The sequence below is a fragment of the Coloeus monedula genome (genome assembly GCF_965178545.1).
Source record: "Coloeus monedula genome assembly, chromosome: 6".
Classification (NCBI taxonomy): domain Eukaryota; kingdom Metazoa; phylum Chordata; class Aves; order Passeriformes; family Corvidae; genus Coloeus; species Coloeus monedula.
The window spans coordinates 63,890,315-63,909,617 of record NC_138786.1 but is presented as its reverse complement, the minus strand read 5'-3'; positions in this window follow the sequence as shown (position 1 = coordinate 63,909,617).

The window sequence follows — 19,303 nt, the reverse complement described above, 5'->3', positions numbered from 1 at the left end:
GCAGCTGGGGCTGCCCCTGGATCCCTGGCAGTGCCCAAGGCCAGGCTGGACATTGGGGCTGGGAGCAGCCTGGGACAGTGGGAGGTGTCCCTGCCATGGCAGGGGTGGAGCACTGGGTGGGCTTCAAGGTCCCCTCCAACCCAAACCATTGCAGGATTCTGCTCCATGGTGGTGCCCACCTGGCTGGCACTGAGGTGGTTAAAGCCACCCAGGGGTACCAGGGCCCATCTGTGGGGAGGCATTCCAGGCAGGAATTAATCCCTGGGTCCATTGGCCCCTGGCTGGGGCTCGGCTGGCACTGGTGACCCTCTTGTTCACTCTCTCCAGAGCGCTGCCTGAACAGCACATCCACATCCTCAGGGAGCAGGAGCAGGGCCCAGTTCCAGCTGACACAGGGAGGGCTCCCCCAGACCGATCCCATCCCATCCATCCCATCCATCCATCCCTCCATCCATCATCCATCCATCCCTCCACCCATCCATCCATCCCTCCATCCATCCATCCATCCCTCCATCCATCCATTTATCCATCCATTTATCCATCCATTTATCCATCCATTTATCCATCCATCCATCCATCCATCCATCCATCCATCCATCCATCCACCCATCCATCCCTCCATCCATCCATCCACCCATCCACCCATCCATCCATCCATCCATTTATCCATCCATCCATCCATCCCTCCATCCATCCATCCCTCCATCCATCCATCCATCCCTCCATCCATCCATCCATCCATCCATCCATCCATCCATCCACCCATCCATCCCTCCATCCCTCCATCCATCCATTTATCCATCCATTTATCCATCCATTTATCCATCCATCCATCATCCATCCATCCATCCATCCATCCATCCATCCATCCATCCCTCCATCCATCCATCCATCCACCCATCCACCCATCCATCCATCCATCCATCCATCCCTCCATCCATCCCTCCATCCATCCATCCCTCCATCCATCCATCCATCCATCCATCCATCCCTCCATCCATCCCTCCATCCATCCATCCCTCCATCCATCCATCCATCCATCCATCCATCCCTCCATCCATCCCTCCATCCACCCATCCACCCATCCATCCATCCATCCATCCATCCATCCATCCATCCATCCATCCATCATCCATCCATCCATCCCTCCACCCATCCCTCCATCCCTCCATCCATCCATCCCTCCATCCATCCATCCCTCCATCCTTCCATCCCTCCATCCATCCCTCCATCCCTCCATCCATCCCTCCATCCCTGCAGCCCACCCCTGTGGCCATGGGTCACTGCCCAGAGCCTGCACTCAGCAGCTGAAGGTGGGCAGAGCTTTGCCAGGCCAGGCCTGGAGAACACGTGAAGGCAGGAACGATGGCAGAGGATGGAAAGGGAGAGGGACGCGGTGCGTGGGGGGGCTGAGTTGTCAGCTGGGGTTCAGGGGTCAGCGAGTGATTTATTTTTAATTTGGGCGCTTGACAGCTGGGATTTCATTTGTTGGCTCCGCAGGCCAGGCTGTGCCACACCAAACAGAAGGTGTCAGCTGATGTGTCACATCACATCAGAGCAGCGCTGCCTCTGCTGCGCTCAGAGCCACCTTGCAGCGACTCCCTGCACACTCCCAGCTGGGAGGAGGGAGGGCCCTGGAAATGGAGCCTGGAGCAGCCTGTTCTGTCCTGGGAATGCAGCAGGATGGATCTGCCCCCCTGACACCTCACAGGACACAGCAGGGTCTGTTCTGAAAGAGCCACACACCAACCCTGGCTGCAAGGCAGGGCCAAGTTACACCCTCCCCACGGTCCGGAGGGATCACTAAATGCAGAGACAATGGCTTGGATTTATTAATGGAATGAATGGCACATAGTGAAATTAATGCTGGAGCTCGGCCAGGGCAGGCTCAGGCTGAGATCAGGAAAGGCTCTTCCCCCAGAGGGTGCTGGGCACTGCCCAGGCTCCCCAGGGAATGGGCACGGCCCCGAGGCTGCCAGAGCTCCAGGAGCGTTTGGGCAGCGCTGCCAGGGATGCCCAGGGTGGGGTTGTTGGGGGGTCTGTGCAGGGCCAGGAGCTGGGATGATCCTTGAGGGTTCCTCCCAGCTCAGGATATTCCATGATTTTATGCCAGCTGCTCTAACCCTGCCCTGCTGCCAGCTGGGCGTGGATCACTCCAGTCACTTACAGAAGTTCAGTGGGAAGAGGAGACTCAATTCCTCTCCAGGTGTCTTTTCCTGCTGGTCTGGTGTGATGCTTTCAGACCTGTTTGCATCAGTGCTAATCCCAGAATCCCAGAATGGTTCGAGTTGGAAGGACCTTGAAGCCCACCCAGTGCCACCCCTACCATGGGCAGGGCCACCTCCCACTGTCCCAGGCTGCTCCAAGCCCCAATGTCCAGCCTGGCCTTGGGCACTGCCAGGGATCCAGGGGCAGCCCCAGCTGCTCTGGCAATTCCAGCCCAGCCACAAACCCTTTTTGCCTTCCCCTGTCTCCCCAGCCTGTGCTGCTGCAGCAGCTCCTGCTCCATGCAACACTTGGCTCTTCTCAGTTGTTTCAGTATAAACTGAAACAGTTTTTCCCAATCTGTTTTCCAGTTGTCACAAACCCTTTGAATTCTCAGCCTGGCTGCCCCAGCTGCTCACAGACCACCCTGACTGTGCCTGTGGTGCTTTTCCTCACCCAGGCTGTTCAGGGAAAGGCTGGACAGTCTCAGGGAGATGCAGAGGCACACTCGGCTGTCCCCTGGTCACGGGGAGCTGCTCTCTCGGTAGGATGTTCTGGCTTCCTACCTCTGCTTTGTTTTATCCCTGTTTTCCTGGCTCGCTCGGAAATGTCACGCCAAAGAGCCTCAGAAGCATTATTAAAGTCAAAATAAATGACATTTACTGTCTTCTGCTTTCCAAAAGCCTGTTAGCCAGTCACAGGAGGAAATGAGGGGTTTTTAAATCCTGGCTGCCTGATCCTTTCCCTTTTATTACCATGTCTCTTCCAAGGATAAATCCCCTTTGAGTTTTGCTGGGATAAATAATTGCTAAGTTCATGTAATTGTTGTCTGCAGTGCTGGGCACGGGGGCCCTGTGGTGCTGAACTCACAGAGTGAGTTCTGCTCTCTGGTACAAACCCTTGTCACCCAGCGGCACCAGGACAGCCCTGGTGGGGACTGGGAGCCTCACCCCAAGTCCTGGAGGGGATTCCTGAGAGCTCCCACAGCCCAGGGCCAGGCAGAGCCTTGTCCTCATCACCAGTGCCATGCCCAAAAGGCTTTAGGCTCCTTAGGATCACGGAATTGTTTGGGTTGGAAAAGCCCTGCAAGACCGAGTCCAGCTGCCCCCCAGCACTGCCAGGGCCACACTGCCCCATGTCCCCAAGTGCCACATCCACAGGGCTTGGAAATCCCTCCAGGGATGGGCACTCCAGCACTGCCCTGGGCTTTACTCTGTGCCAGGGCTGGACAGCCCTTTCCAGGAGGGAATTCTTCCCAAATATCCACCCTGAGCCTCCCCTGGCCCAGCCTGAGGCCATTTCCCCTTGTCCTGTCCCAGACCCTGATCCCCCCCCGGCTGCCCCCTCCTGTCAGGGACTTGTGCAGAGCCACAAGGTCCCCCCTGAGCCTCCTTTGCTCCAGGCTGTGCCCCTTCCCAGCTCCCTCAGCCTCTCCTGGGGCTCCAGACCCTTCCCAGCTCCGTTCCCTGCCCTGGACACATCCAGTGGGAATTTCCCCAGGACACACAGGTGACCTGGCCACGGGCTCTCCCATTCCAGAACCACTTCCCACCTGAGCAGACACAAGGAATAAATAGGTTTGGGTTTGGGGTTCCAGCTCCTCCCCAGCATTGGCTGCACGTGCTCAGAGCAGCCCAAGGATTGCAGTTGTGGCAGAGTTTCCTTGGATGTGATTTCCCCAAAGCTTTTAGCTCTACCATGGCAGTTTGTCTCTAATTGCAGAAATAACAAAATGCCTTTGAGCATATTTATTCACTGGAGTTTGATTTTAGTTACTCATTATACCAGTGTTAATAACAGCCTGGAGGGAAGGAGCAGGATTGAATTTGAGCCACCGAGAGCCAAAGATGAGTTGGTTTGAATTTTTGCTTAATGGACCGTTCTGTCCTCGGAACAGCTTTTCTTTCCTGCCATTTTTATTTCCCCTTTTGCCACTTGATGTCTCAAACCCAGAAATAAAAGGCAACAGAGTTATCTAATACCACAAGTGTCAGATCTCATAACTTGGTGAAAATCAGTCCTGCAGGGAAATCGAATTTATTGCCAGTTGAAAAATGAATGCTTTTATTTGCTCTGGAATGTGAGCCTGGCTTTGTTAGCAAGGCTGACCTATTCTCACTAAAGCCAAAGGTTGATTTTGGCTGCTCACAAGTTGTTCAGGGATGGAAGAGAGAGAAAAGACTGCTGGGAGACTCAGGACAAGGAAACTGATGATGGAATTGCTGGTTTTTGCCAGAAACAATTCTTGGATCCCCCGCCAGCCCCGACTGAGTCCTGCACGTTACTGAGGCTTCAGTTCTGCAGTTGCTGGTCTCAACCCTCACTCCTGGCCCGTCCGGAACAAGGATAAACCCCAGGATTATTGCAGTAGGTGCCCTGCTTTGCTTCTTAGGCAGGAAAATCCTGATCCTTTAGAGCAATTTGTCCTTTTCCACACCCAAAGGAGGCTGGAGGTTGGGAGGGAGTTGCTGTTTGTGTCTGTAGGGGAGCAGGGGCACAGAGAGAGCAGGTCTCTGTTTTGGGGGTGTTTCCAAGAGCGAGGGACAATTCTACAATCCCAGAATCACAGACTCATGGAGATGGCTCGGTCCTTCCTGGTAGGAAATTGGATTTTGCCAGGCTGGCTCTGACCCCGGGCTGAGCAATCCCCGGTGGGGCTCTGCCCCTTGAGCTGGGATGCAACGGCTTTGGCACGAGGGGAACTGCCTGAGGATCTTCCTCTGGGAATTGTTAATGGAATCCAGACCTCTTGGAGTATTGCTGCACCCCCTGGACCCAGCTGAGCCCGGCTTGCTTAGGGCAACATCAACCCAGCGCCTCTCACACTCCTTTGGGCGTGGATTTAAACCCGGGCGTTGTTTGCCCGGTGAGTTATGATTGATACAACGGGGCTGTTCATCTCCCTGCAAGGCTTCAGGGTTATTTATACCTCTAGAATTTGTCAGAGGGAAATTTCCAAGTCGTTCAAACAAACATGTAATTTATTCGTGGCAGCACAGAGAGTCTGAAGAGTTTAATTTCTGTGTAGATTAAAGGTGCCAGGAGCCCCATTTATCAGGTCAGACAGGAGAAGTGATGCCAGGCTGGACTGAAGATCCGTGCTGCAGCATCCTCAGGTGACGCTGGTTTAGGCGATTTGGTTACCAGGGCAGCACAGGGAGCTGGCTGCTGCCTCCCGTTGTCCTCAGGCACTTGAAAGGGAATGGTTTTTCCACGGAGTGAAGTTACAGCTGGCTTTGAAAACAGACAGATGAATAAAGATCCTCATTGGAGACTGTCTCCCGTTCAAAGTGCCTTTCTGCAGTGTATTGGTTTTCCATCTGGGAGGGCGATAAAGCTCCTCCTGCAGTTTAACGCTGGCTTTGATCCTCGCTGATCGATAACAATTCCCTGCAGGACACGCATGGAGGGGTGAGGGGAATTCATGAACTCGGAGGCTGCAGCTCAGCCCACGCTGTGTTTGCACACACTGCAAATCACTGCCACTTTGGGGTCTCTTGGCACCGCATCTTTATCGGAATTATTCTCTTTCCAGTCTGCCAGCTCTTCCTCCACCCCAAACACAGCGGGAAGTCCATCCTTAAGCTCTTCCCTGTGAGAAACCTCCTCCTACTGCTCCAAGAGGCTCTTTGAGCATCAGAGCCACAAGAGCTGAACCCAGCACAGGAATCTCCAGCTTTTCATTTTAGCTCTGGGCTTTTTTGAGTTTAAACCTGCAAATTTTGGGTGTAAAACTCGATTTTCTTGGGTAGGAGACCCCACCAGTGTGTTCCTCCACAGGGGTGACACAACAGAGCTGTTGGCACATAAAAATATGAAGCTGCAAATTCCCTGCCAAGGCCTGGGAATGATGCCTTTTGCTGGTCTTAAAATCAAGAGTCAAACACGGTTAGAAGGGGAAAAGGGATTTTACAACAGGAGTTGTAAAAAAGGTAAAACAGGAGCATAAAAGAAAAGGCAAAACACCTTCATGGCATCAGGAACACTTCACCCTTGTGTCCTCCTGCTGAGAAGGGCTGGAACGAGCTCCATGTGATCCCAGCACTGCTGCTCGAGGAATGATCCTGAGCAACCAGGGGAGAGGGGGATGGTGGGATTGAACTTACCCAGACCTGGGATCACTCCATGTCTTGGTGCTTTCTTGATGCCTGAAGCTTTCCTGTGCCTTTTAAAAATGGTCTTGGAGTTGTTCTGGGAATGGATGAGTCTTGGCAAAAGTTCTGTGGATCTTCAGGGACCTGACATCGCTCTTAAGAGACTTTGTGACCTCCTCCTCCTCCTCTGGCAGGGTCAGCCTGGGATAAACCATCCTCCCATGGATAAATCACCGTGCCTGAGGATGGCTTCAAGCATAATTACTTGGTTACATGGAGACACTGGGTTTTTATAATGCAGGGGAACAGACAGCGGAGCAGGATAAAGATGAAGAGCCTGACAGTTTTTTGTCTTTAAAGTGGTCATTTTTCACATCAGGTGAAGCAAAACTGGGCCTGAGTGACATTTCTCTAATGTAATTAATTATTTATGGTTTTGTGCAAGCAGCAATCAAGAGGAGCAGCACTGAAATGGAATTTATATCTCAATTGATTTTGAAAGAAAATTCTGCAGTGAGTGCGGGGTCTGTGCCAACCCCAGCTGGGTCTCCCTGGGCTTTAAACCCCCCTGGCCCAGCAGGGACACACCTGGCCAGGAGCTCCAGCACAGAGCAGCCAGGTGGGAGCTGCTACTTCCCGGCCACTGGGGAGTCCAGAGGCCAAAAGGCAAAAAATTATAAAATTCCAGACTGGTTTGGGTGGGAAGGGACTTCAAAGATCAGCTCATCCCACCCCTGCCATGGCAGGGACACCTCCCACTGTGCCAGGCTGCTCCCAGCCCCAATGTCCAGCCTGGCCTTGGGCACTGCCAGGGATCCAGGGGCAGCCCCAGCTGCTCTGGCAATTCCAGCCCAGCCCCTGCCCACCCTCCCAGCCAGCAATTCCCAATTCCCAATCTCCCATCCAGCCCTGCCCTCTGGCACTGGGAAGCCATTCCCTGGCTCCTGTCCCTCCAGGCCTTGGACATCCTCTCTCCATCTTTCCTGCAGCTCCTTCAGGCCACACTGAGCTCACCCCAAAACTTCTCCTCTCCAGGATGAACACCCCCAGCTCTCCCAGCCTTTCCCACAGCAGAGCTGATCCATCCCTCGGATCCTGGTGCCTCCTCTGGACTCCCTCCAGCAGCTCCAAACCCTTCCTGTGCTGCAGGACCATGAATTAATTCCAAAATAATCAAGGCCTTGCCAGGGTAACCTTTAATTTCTATATTAAAGTTTGGATGGGGCACTTGTTCTCTTTCACATCTGGAGCTGAAAAAATACAATTCCTCCTCACAGGTACCATTTGCTGCTCCCTTGGCTGTGATTTTACTCCACTGACTGCATGGACTTCTCTTGCTGAGGAGGTGCTGCCTGAATTGCGGCGCCAACAAACTGGAACAAAACAACATTTTGTGCCATCTTTTTATCCTTCATGCTCTCCGTTTCTATTTTAATTACAGTGTGCTCGGCTTCCAGACACACGAGGGAATTTGCATTTGTTGGTTTCAGTTTTAATGATGATGTTGTGTCTGGCGTAATGAAATGTTTCCCATATGCTGGATACAGTGGAAGTGCTTTCCCTGGAGATCTCCGGATGAACTCAGCTTCCAGGTGCCAGCAGGAGTTCGTGTGGTTGGGCTTCACAGGACAAACACCGGCTTTTAATTTTATATCCATGGTTAGAAATGCCTCTGATTTCCATGGGATGAAGCCAAGGATCTGAATGGATGGAGCAGGCTCTGCTCCGGGGGTACCAGAGCCACGGGCAGGGCCTGAGCCCGGCAATTGCCCTGCCCAGGAGGCAGAACTGCTGCCCTGGGCAGGGCCCGGGCTGGAACAGAGCCCAGAGAGGGGCTGGAGCCTCCTCCCTGGGATATTCCAGAGCCCTCTGGACACGCTCCTGTGCCCTGGGCTCTGGGCTGGCCCTGCTGGAGCAGGGAGTGGCACCAGTGACCCTCTGAGGTCCCTGCCAGCCTGACCCATCCTGGGATTCCGGGATCCTGTAGCAGCTTCGGAGTTGTGCTGGAGGACAGGGAAGGCTTTGGGGAGCGAGGTGACAAATCCTGGCTCTGGGCTCTGCAGATGGATTAAGTCTCAAACAAGAAATTACAAAAGGAAAACGTAAGAAACCTGAAAATCTAAAAAACACAACAAAAAAGTTCAATTATTTTGGACACAAAACCCACACAGCAGGCTGAGTAAAATTCCTTTAGAATACCTGTAAAATCCCTTTATTTCCAGTGCTTTCTAGTGCCTTGCACTCCTTTGGCTTCTTTATTCTCAGCTGTGAGCACGTTTAGGTCTGACTCCATCCCATTCTCTGCTGGTCTCCAGGATTTTAGGGCTGTGGGCACAGCCTCCTGCCTCGCAGCCATTCCTGGGAGTGGGAATTCTGCAGCGGCGCTGTTCTGAGCTTTGTTGGCTGCATTGCTGTAAATCAGGGTGAGCTCCCAGTTTAATCGTTCCCTGGAGCAGGCACAGTGTTCCCTGTTCTCCCAGCACACAGCTCCAGCCTGGTGCTGGATGCTAAAGCCCAGCTGGAGAGCTGTGGAGGGGAAAATTCCCTTCACTCCCTGAAAACCCCGTGAGCCACGGTCACAGCATGGATCCCGCTGCTCCCACACTGCGCTGGGCTTTGGGTTTTCCTTTTCCCTCCGTGCTACCAATCACTGAATCCACTCCAACAGAAACTGCTGGGGTTGTGCTTTTAGTCTGGAACTGGTGTTGGCAGGATTAGGAGCAGGAGGAATTGCTTCCCTGAATACCTGCGAGGTTCTTTACTCACAGCTCGATGCTGACTGGATGAAGCTGGGAACTCTGGGGAGGCGTCCGTGATCCAGGGAATCTCTCCCACTTTGGAACCCAGCACAGGGCCTTTGGATTCTCTTCTGCCTGTGAGGGCTCTGTGACACTATGAGGATTTCTTAGGGCCAGGACATGGAGGGGCTGGAGCAGGGAAGGGAACAGAGCTGGGAAAGGGGCTGGAGAGTTCCTGAGGGAGCTGGGAAGCGGCTGGAGAATTCCTGAGGGAGCTGGGAAAGGGGCTCAGGCTGGAGCAAAGGAGGCTCAGGGGGGACCTTGTGGCTCTGCACAAGTCCCTGACAGGAGGGGGCAGCCGGGGGGGTCGGGCTCTGCTCCCAGGGAACAGGGACAGGAGGAGAGGGAACGGCCTCAGGCTGGGCCAGGGCAGGCTCAGGGTGGGCAGCAGCAGGAATTTCCCCATGGAAAGGGTGCTCAGGCCTTGGCAGGGGCTGCCCAGGGAGCTTTGGAGTGCCCATCCCTGGAGGTGCCCAAGGAATTCCTGGAGGTGGCACTCAGAGCTCTGGGCTGGGACAAGGTGGGCATTGGGCACAGCTGGGACTCCATGGGCTGGGAGGGCTTTTCCGACTCCTGGCCTGTCTCTTGGCCAGGAATATGATCCATGTGATTTTCCCTGATTCTCTCCTCCTTCCCTTGAACAACTTCCCTCAGTTTTCACTTCCTCAGCCCCAACACTCGTGTCTCATTGCACCTTTCAAACTTCCCAAAGAGACATTCCAGGATGTGAAGTTGGCCAAGGAGCGCTGATGTCTCCGTGGATTTTGGTGTTTGACGTGCCCCATTGTGGATCACTCTGGAGTGCTGCCTGTGGCAGTCCCTGTGCTGATAATCACCGTTATCACTGCCAGCAGCCCCGGAGAACACCAACAACTGAAGGGGGCAATCACCTTATTTTAGATTCAATTTGAAAATGATCCACACAGGGAGAAAAGTTTGAATGTGATCAAAGGATTCATTTCAGTAAAAGCTCCTGGCACTTTGCTCTGAGGAGGGATTGATGCCTCCAATGAGAGTCAGAGCCAAGTTGTTGGGGAGTCAGGGGGTGATTCCATGACCTGGAATTAAGGAGGAAAGGCTGGGAGAGCTGGGAATGTTCACCTGGAGAAGGGAAGGATCCAGGGAGAGCTCCGAGCCCCTTGCAGGGCCTAAAGGGGCTCCAGGAGAGCTGGAGAGGGACTGGGGACAAGGCCTGGAGGGTCAGGAGCCAGGGAATGGCTTCCCAGTGCCAGAGGGCAGGGCTGGATGGGAGATTGGGAATTGGGAATTGCTGGCTGGGAGGGTGGGCAGGGGCTGGGCTGGAATTGCCAGAGCAGCTGGGGCTGCCCCTGGATCCCTGTGGATGCCATCTGAGGGGTCAGCACAGAGCGGCCATCGCACTGACAAAACCCATCGCAGGCTTTTATAATTATTTTCTTTAAAAGAAATTCCGCTTTCAAGATTTTTCCTGTGTCACAGGGAACCACTTAATGCCAGGAGAGTGACTTTAATTATCACCCTGCTAAACTGAAGCAAAGTTGAGGGGTGCCTGCTCCCATCTCCTTTCAGCGCCGGCTCTGCCATGGATTTGTGTGAGAGCAGGAAAGAAAGGCTGGGAATTGCTGCTTTTATGTGCATGGAGCTTAAGTGAGCCCGAAATTAAAATGATGAGCATATCATGGCTCCCAATTAACAGCCTTAGCAGCTTAAATGACACATTTGTAAGTGAGTTAAATATAATCTGGGTTCCTTTTGCCTCTGCCCTCAGCAGCCTGGCATTTTCCATCGTCTCCAAGACAGTGATTCCTGCGGCATTTAATGGAGCTGGGAGCAAAAGCACAATAAAATCCGAGACAGGAGTGAGCAGAGCAGTGAGGAAGAGGATAATGGGTGGTTAATGCTGTTAAATACCTTGTGCTGAGTGCTGGCAGCTCCAAGCTTTCGCCAAGGAAAAGTTCTAAGTGGTTGCAGGTCCTGACTGATGGGATTTTCCTAGAAATCATCCCCACCGCTGTGCTGATGTGGAAATCTGGGAACAGCGGGGATCGGGATTTAGGGCCCCTTTCGGGCTGGTTTTTTGTGTTTTAAAGGGTTGAGGTAAAGAAATTCAGCCCAATTAAATTTACTAAAGAAATAGATTTTATTCCGCGGCCGAAAGATCGGTCACACAGAAAGCCACGATGGAGAAAAGCAGCCCCAGCCCGGGGTCGGAGCTGGGTGAACACGCACAGATCTGATCTCTATCGCACCAGAGCTCCCAAGCTCACGGGTGCTGCTTCAGCTGGTTCCTTCTTATACAGTTTTTGGGCAGAGTCCGAATTAATTCTATTCTTCTCGCAATTTTAGCATATTCATGATGTTTTCTTGTCCCGAAGTTGGGCTGCACAAAGCTTTTCCTGGGTCTGATGAATTGTCCATCTTTGGTGATGGATTTGTCTGTCTCCCATTCCTGGAACCCTCAATGGAGTTCCCGGAATGTCCAATTCCTTATCAGATGAGATGTAGATATCAGAAGATAGCGATCAAGCCATCATAGTGTCAATGTCCCGGTGATAAGATCCAACCCCACCTGGAGTGGAATCCTCACCTATTGATTACTTTTATGTTGAAAGAACATAACTTTTCAACTCCTCCAGTGTTGTAAAATTTTCCTCTCAGCCAGGCTGGTGGGGGCTCTGAAACTCTGGCTCTGTATAGTTTGATTACAGTTCATTTTTATACAGAACAGCACCAATTACAGACTTCATTTATAACAGGGTCATGTGTGTTCTCGGGGTGCTCTGTTCTCGGCATTGGGGCTGCATTGGGAAGGAGGAGAGTGCTGGATCCTTGGAATGTTCCGGGCTGCTGGAGCGGGCCAGGACAGCCTGGCTGGGGAGGGACTCACATCTGGCCGCAGCTGCCCTGGGAGGCTGGGCAGGGGGACCTCCTGCAGCCCATCCCCAGCGTTATTCTCCTCCGTTACGGAATCCCAGACTGGTTTGGGTTGGCAGGGACCTTAAATCCCATCTCGTTCCAATTTTTAATCTTCTCAAAACGAACCCCTCGAGCCCACGCTGTCCGAATCCAGCAGCAGGACGTGCTTCCCCCACTGCCACCGGGCTGTGCCCCCAGCCCTGCCCTGACCCAGGTGACCCAGCTGGGAGTGCCACAAGGACTGCGCCGGCCCAGAGCCGTTCTCCAGGCCAGGAACTTTCTCCAGAGCTGGAGTCGGGGTTAATCAGCATTTCCGAGAGCCGGGGCAGGCGGGTCTCAGAGCCACAGCGATAAATCACGGAGCACATCCAACCTCGGAGCGCGCCCGCAGCCGTCCCAGCTCCCGGCAGTGAAGGGGCAGGAGCCGAGTCCATGCGCGGCTCCAGAGCTCCGGGAGCAGCCTCTGACAAGGATCCCGGCCCTGGGATAGGAAACTGGGAACCAGCCCGGGGTGGGAAGCACCTTGTTGGTGTCTCTGGCCTCTTCTGGGGCTGCGCAGAGCAGCTGGGGCTGCCCCTGGATCCCTGGCAGTGCCCAAGGCCAGGCTGGACATTGGGGCTGGGAGCAGCCTGGCACAGTGGGAGGTGTCCCTGCCATGGCAGGGGTGGGGCTGGGTGGGATTGAAGGTCCCTTCCCACCCAAAGCATCCCGGGGTTCCATGAATTAAACCCACTGCAGTTCCCGAGGGTGCAAATGTGGAAGGCTGGGATTCAGCAGAGCTCCTGGAGCAGCTTGAGCCGGGCTGAGCAGTTTAGGCTTTGCTGAGCTGGGTCTCACAGATCCAGGCTCGTGCAGAATTTCACTGCGGCAAAGCGGATTGATAAACACTTAAAAATATTTAAGAATCTTTCAGCTGCTGCCACCGGCTCCGTAGTGTGAAAGATGACAAGAAATGTGGCGAAGCCTTCCTTGGTTTGGTCAGGTGCTTGGAAGGTAAAAGTTAAATAAAAGGGAAACCAGGCAGCCTCATTTACAGCTCGTTTGCAGGAGCAAGGTCTAATTAAGCACTTTAAGGGGCGGGACACTGAGGTGTGAAGTTTATTGAGCACTTGGTTAACTATTCAATTAGTCTGTGTGTTTTGGGAGCTGGTGTAATTCTAATTCATGGGAGGATCAATGGCTCGATTTAGAAGAAAATATAACATAAAACTTGAATTCCGGGAGCGGTGGAAGGTAAGTAATTATCACAGATGGATTTTGTTACCGTAATCATCCCCAATATCCTTCTAATCAGGTAAATGCTGCTGGAGAGCTCTGAGGAGGCTTTTGGATTTGCCATTAAATGAGGTTTTGCTTCCTCAGATTATTATTTTAAGTGGTAATTGATAAATTTAATTAAACTTAGCTTAAATATCAAAGGGTGATTCCTTAGGAAACACCAACCTTGTGTTCCATGGGCAGGGACACTTCCACTGTCCCAGGCTGCTCCAAGCTGGCCTTGGGCACTTCCAGGGATCCAGGGGCAGCCACAGCTTCTCTGGGCAATGGATGAGGAAAAACGCGCCTGGGATAACAGGAGGAAACTCCTTCCTGGGAGTCAGGAATCAGCCCCAGGTGCTCTGAGAGCTCATCCATGTGTTTCCAGCTGGGGAAACTGAGGAACGAGGGATGCCAAGGCCTTGCAGCAGAGCTCTGGCAAGGCTGGGATCCAGCGCTTGTTGCCTTTTTCCAGCTGCTCTTCCCTGGCTTTGCCGGATCCCTGTCACCCCCGCCAGGCAGGGACGGGGAGTCAGCCCTGCCAGCCGAGAGAGGCCTCTGGGAGAGGAGCTGCCACAGCTGAAGGGTTTCTTTAAGGAAAAAGCCTGAATGATCTTGCTGTTTTTTTTTTTTTTTTCCTCCAGGAAAAGATTGGAATGAAGGGCAGGAGAGATTTGGGAATTAATCCCCTTCTCCACGGAAGCTGTTCTGATGCTTCCCGTGCCATAACAAATCAGTGGGGATTAAAAATCCTGTCACTTGTGTAAAACTTCTGCCAGGATTGGATTCACCTCTCCAGCTTAGCTGGGCCACAGGGATGAGCCTGATGGACACACAGCCGAGCTTTCCGTGTCCTCCCTCAGGCAGGGATGTTCCCTGGAAGCACCCAGCCCTTCCCAGGCAGGCACACGGAGCAGATGGAATCAGGGGGTTCCCAGTTCCTCAGTGGAGCAGAGTGGTTTGTTCTGGCACAGGGCTGCACTGGGGAATGAATGTGGATGCTACAGGAGAGCAGGAGATGGGAGATCAGGGAAAGGCTCTTCCCCAGAGGCTGCTGGGCACTGCCCAGGCTCCCCAGGGAATGGGCACGGCCCCGAGGCTGCCAGAGCTCCAGGAGCGTTTGGGCAGCGCTGCCAGGGATGCCCAGGCTGGGATTGTTGGGGGGTCTGTGCAGGGACAGGAGCTGGGATGATCCTTGAGGGTTCCTTCCAGCTCCATGATTCTGTGATCTCGCCCAGGGGGGGAAATCCGAGTGGATTTCCGAAGCATCCATTGCTGTTGATTTCTGGGGTTGTGCAAATGGTTCAATGAGCTCTGAATGGGTCCTTCTTCTGCTCATGTGGAGTTCATCCTTCCCTGGGAGGGTGGGCAGGCCCTGGCACAGGGTGCCCAGAGCAGCTGGGGCTGCCCCTGGATCCCTGGCAGTGCCCAAGGCCAGGCTGGACACTGGGGCTTGGGACAGTGGGAGGTGTCCCTGCCCATGGCAGGGGTGGCACTGGATGGGATTTAATTTCCTTTCTGGGGAATTGATCCAGTCTCAGATGGCCCCTGAGAGGGGGAAGAGGATGAGGAGAGGAGGATGCAGATGAATTCCCGGTGCCACTGTGTTGGAAATTCTCCCTTTGCTCCTCCCACACAAAAGGATCTTGGGGCTCATCAAAGCCACAGAGTGGCCACTGAAACCAGGACCTGTCAGATGGGGCAGCTTTAGGTACATATCCTGATTAAATCTGATGGAATATTCCTTTTTGCCACGGGCCCCACATTCCTGACTCCATCCCGAGGGCTGGAATCCAGGCTGAACCCGCTGTGTTACAGACCGTTCTCCTGAAGGTCAGGAACAGAGCAGCGACTGAGCTCTGCCGAAAATGGGCTTTAATTTCCCCCTTCCAGCCCTTTGACTGGCCTGACATTTCCCAGGGTGGGAGGCGATGGAGAGGTTTATGATGGATTTCTGCTGAGGACAAGATGAGAACATTTAAATGCCTCGAGAGGAAGGGCCCGGCAGCGATCCCGGAGCTTGCTGGGAAGGAGGAGGCAGCAGCTTCTTGCTGCTAAGCAGAGCTGGAATGATTGGCAGCACACGGATCAACAAAGGGAACTCGGAACCGTGATGCATGAAGGCTTTTGCCTCTGTTGACTGTGGTTTGCTGTCAATCACTTGCTCTTCCTTAGGCTGGGAAGAGATTCCAGGAGTTCTCTCCACGGAATCTGTCTGTCCTCAGCAGCTTTTGTATCCTAAGGATTGTGTTGGCTTGGTTTGATCCCACACTTGAAAGCCTTCCTGTGATATCCGAAACTTCTGAATATCCATAAATTAATGAGAGTTGGGAAGAGGAACAGGAGAACTTCCATCTCACAACTCCTCTCTGCACGTTTCAGTCTTTTCACTTAACTGGGTGAGGTAAAATTCACATTATGATGACAGCTGGATGAGAGGAAACTCTGAAGATCTTTCCTTGAGCTTCCCCAAACAGACCCCCAGGGCAGGGGTTGGAACTGGATGGGCTTTAAGATCTTTCTCACCCCAAACCCTTCTCTACCTCCATAAAAACAGTGTAATTTATATTTTCTTTTGGATATCAGGAGCTGCTTAAGAAACTTTCCTGCTCTGCTGGAGGAGATGCTTTCTGGTGCTGTCTGAGCTGACTTTACTGAACTCAAATCCAAAATTATTAATAGAGGATCACACTTGGTAAACTCTGCCTTCCTTCTCTTGGAATTCCTCTGCCAGGCAAATACGTTGGGATAAAAAGAAGAAAAGAGTCCTGGATCAGGTCCCAAGGAAACGCAGCTCATTGTTGAGTATAAAGTTACAGCTCAGGCTTCAGCAGCTGATATTTTATTTTATTTTATTTATTTTAATTTATTTTATTTTTCCTTGCAGCAGTTGTTCTGGCAGCTCATTTAGTGCATCCAAAAGCTTTTGGCAAAGCAGGGTCTCTCAGGAAGGTGCAAATCCCAAGGAATGACTCCCAGGGTGCTTGGACACCTTCTGCTTCAGTGGTTTCATGGAATCCCAGACTGGTTTGGGTTCAAAATGACCTTCAATCCTACCCAGTGCAGCCCTGCCATGGCAGGGACACCTCCCACTGTCCCAGGCTGCTCCCAGCCCCAATGTCCAGCCTGGCCTTGGGCACTGCCAGGGATCCAGGGGCAGCCCCAGCTGCTCTGGCAATTCTGTTTATTTCTGAATAATTCCCCCAAATCGAGGGGAAGCTGTACAAGTATGAGCCCAGCTTGTGCAGTTTTAAGGATCAGGAGGTAAAAAACCCTCCCAGAACCGTGGGAGTCTCCCCAAAATGCCGTATTTTCCATCCCTGGCTGGTGGCAGAGCCCGGGCCGGGTCCTGCCCCGTGGCCCCCCTCTCATGGCTAATTAAGCACTGGGGCTTCATGGCTAACGAGGGCAGGTTGTAAAGTGATCCCGTGTTTCCTCAGGAGCAGATGGGAGTTCCGTGGAGCTCAGCCGTGTCTGGAATACAGGATTTGGAGGTCGGACAGTGGGATTTGGAGGTGGAGTGCTGTGAAATGAAGCGTGACCACTGCAGTGACCCCTCACCTGGCCTTGTCTGGAGCATCTTTTATTCTCTGCTAATTTATCTGGGAGTGACAGGGATGGCTTGGGAAGGGGCTGGGTACTGGCAGGGCTGAGCTCTGGCACTGGGGTTTGCCAGCTCCGGTTCCAGGTGCTCAGGACAGCTGAGAGCCTCTCCTGTGGGATCCTCAGCTCTGGGACGTTTGGTGGGGCTGGCTGGAGAAAGATTGAGTGGGGGGTGTCTGCAGGGTGACATTAATGCTGGCTGGTGAGGGAGCGTCTGTGCCCCTGGAATGTTGGGAATTTCACCGGAGAGAGAAAATGGCTCTGCTCAAGTGAACAGAGAATATTATAGGAGATGGCAGCAGCAGCTGCAGGTAATTGTTGTTTTGCTAATATTTGCCTTTAGAAGTAAGAGTTTCTGTTTCAAAGAAAATTCTTGCCTGGCCAGAAATGTGCAGGGAAATGATCACTCTCACTAAACATTTATTTGTGGCTTCTGAGCAGAACAGAGGGAGGAAAAACATCAGGGACACCTTCCCCTCTCCCAGGTTGCTCCAAGCCCCATCCAGCCTGGCCTGGGACACATCCATGGTTCTGGACCCTCCTGTCCCCACCCAGTGCTCTCCTAACTTAAAGGATTTAAAGAACACGAGGTCTTGTCTTGTGTCTGAAGCTGGTTGAGCTCGTTGGACTCAATATTGGGTAGGTTTGGTACTTGTTTTTAATTCATGGCCATTGCTGGGAGCTGCTGCTGCCCCAAGCCCCCCGAGGAGCAGGGAGGAGCCTGCAGTGAGCTCTGGGGGTGTCACACCGTGGCTACACCACCTCAAGGGAGCAAGGGCCAGCTGGGAGGGCTTCCTGTGGGATTTATCCATTCCCAGCCATTCCTGTAATGCTGGCACGAGCCCCTGCTGCTCCTCTGACTCAGGAATAGCCTGTCCTCACCTGGAAACTGGGAGGAAGCCAGGAAAACCCCTGACCCAAATCCCAGGGACAGTCACAGGCACACCAGGGAGCTCCATGTGCCGTGCAGGTTCCCGGCTGGCAGATTGGGAATTCTGTCCTTGGAGGTGGGCTGACTGTGCAGACAATGCCAGCCCCGGTTTGGAGTGGGATGCTGAGCGTTCCAGCAGTGATCCTACATGGATAACAGATGGGTTTGCAGTCCAGTCTGAGCTCAGAGAGCAGCTGTGAGCAGTGGCTGGGTTTGGGAAAAGCTAATCCAGGCTTTGGGGGCTGCTGGGAAGCAGAATTCCGTCAGTGCCTTCACACAACCACTCCAGGTATCCCTCATCCCTTCTGGGTGTTTAACAGCTCCTGATTTGTCTCTCAGGTGACTCCAGCTGGGATCTCTCTGGCTAAAACTGGGAAACCCCAACCTCATCAGCCAGGGTGTCATCTGTGCTGGGCCCGTGGAGGTGCTCCCCTAAGGCATCTGGGGAGCTTCCTGCTGCTCCCTCACCCCGTGAGCCCATGGGCTACCACGGGCTTTGGTAGCTCATGGATCTGGGCACCCTTGATGTGTCTCTCACAGAATTTCACCGGATCACAGGATAGCTGGGGTGGGAAGGGAGCTTGGAGCTCCTGCAGTCCCCTGGCTCACAGCCAGGCAGGCTCTGTGTCTGTGCCCAGAGGAGCTGCAGGGGCTCTGTGGGAGCCTGCTCCGAGCTCTGTCAGCCCCCACACAGCGACAGCCTCAGGAATGAGCTCATTTAGCCAGCACTGCTGATCACTGCTCTTGGTCTCATCTGCAGCACCGTGCCTTACCTTTTATTGGTGCTGGTGAGCGCAGGGGGTCCTGCCCTCAGCTGCGTTCTGGGGAAGGGCAGATGTGCAGGCTGGGGAACATTTCCTCTGTGTGATTGGCTTTTGGATTTGTTTTAGCACTGAGCAATAAAACCGGTATGTGCTGGCACAGCCTATGAAACGTGGGGTTTCTTGCGGTTTCCGAGTGCAAGCTGACCTGTGCTGTGTCCATCCTGCCAGGTGCTGCTGCAGGAATCACTCTGTGTCCCTGGCTCTGCAGAGCCCTGCTCTCGGCTTCCTCATTTCTCCCATTAAACAGGTAAGGGGTGTTCCTTTCTGACCAGAACTCAAATCCTTTCATTCAGTTCAAATCTCAAAAGACTGCAGGTACCTCGTATGACATCCAAGGCCCTCCCGGCATCCAGCAGCTTCCTTGTCCTGCTGTGTTTGGGGTGGAGGGCTCTCAAAGGGTTGTGGAATATCCTAAAACCTACACACAAGGCCCTCCTTCCTCTGGTGGCTTCTCCTCTGCCCAGGAATTTCTGGGAGGGGTACAGGAGCTCAGCTGCTGTGCTCAGTCTCTTTACCTGGGTCTCAGTGTCCAGATATGTCTCCAAACCCTGAGAAACTTTTCAACTGCTCTTCAGCAGCTTCAAATCCTTTAAATCAATCCCCTAAAGCATTTGCTAGCCCAGACTTGGTGCTGATGGATTCAAGTGTGTGATTCGAGTGTTTGAGCACCACAGCAGCAGGCGCTGATATTCACAG